Here is a 231-nt window from a genome sequence, read left to right as displayed (position 1 = left end):
GGGTTTGCCATGCTTGGCGTGGCCGAAAGGCAGGAGGCTGCAGCCGTCCGGGTTTCGGGGTATCCCAAAGGGAATCGCAGCCTGGCCTCCCTCCCCCAGGCCTGCCACGGCCCCTGGGGACCAAAACAGCCCAAATGGCCACATTTAATGAAACCCCTTAATGTTTAAACATCATTGGGGAGAGCCATGAGCATCCCTACAGCGCTGTCAGCCGAAGGCTTTCCAGCACCC

General features: G+C 59.7%; 1 protein-coding gene across 1 annotated transcript in view; it reads left to right on the top strand.

Moving 5' to 3' along the window:
* The window catches only part of PLP1 (proteolipid protein 1), a 5,783-nt gene that overhangs the window by 3,452 nt on the left and 2,100 nt on the right, over window positions 1-231 (top strand). The gene's annotated exons all lie outside the window — the stretch shown is intronic.

The sequence above is a fragment of the Pterocles gutturalis genome, unplaced genomic scaffold (assembly GCF_000699245.1).
Source record: "Pterocles gutturalis isolate BGI_N339 unplaced genomic scaffold, ASM69924v1 scaffold13716, whole genome shotgun sequence".
In the NCBI taxonomy this organism is placed as follows: Eukaryota; Metazoa; Chordata; class Aves; order Pterocliformes; family Pteroclidae; genus Pterocles; species Pterocles gutturalis.
Note: the sequence above shows the minus strand (reverse complement) of the source record. Positions and strands in the feature narration are given on the sequence as shown.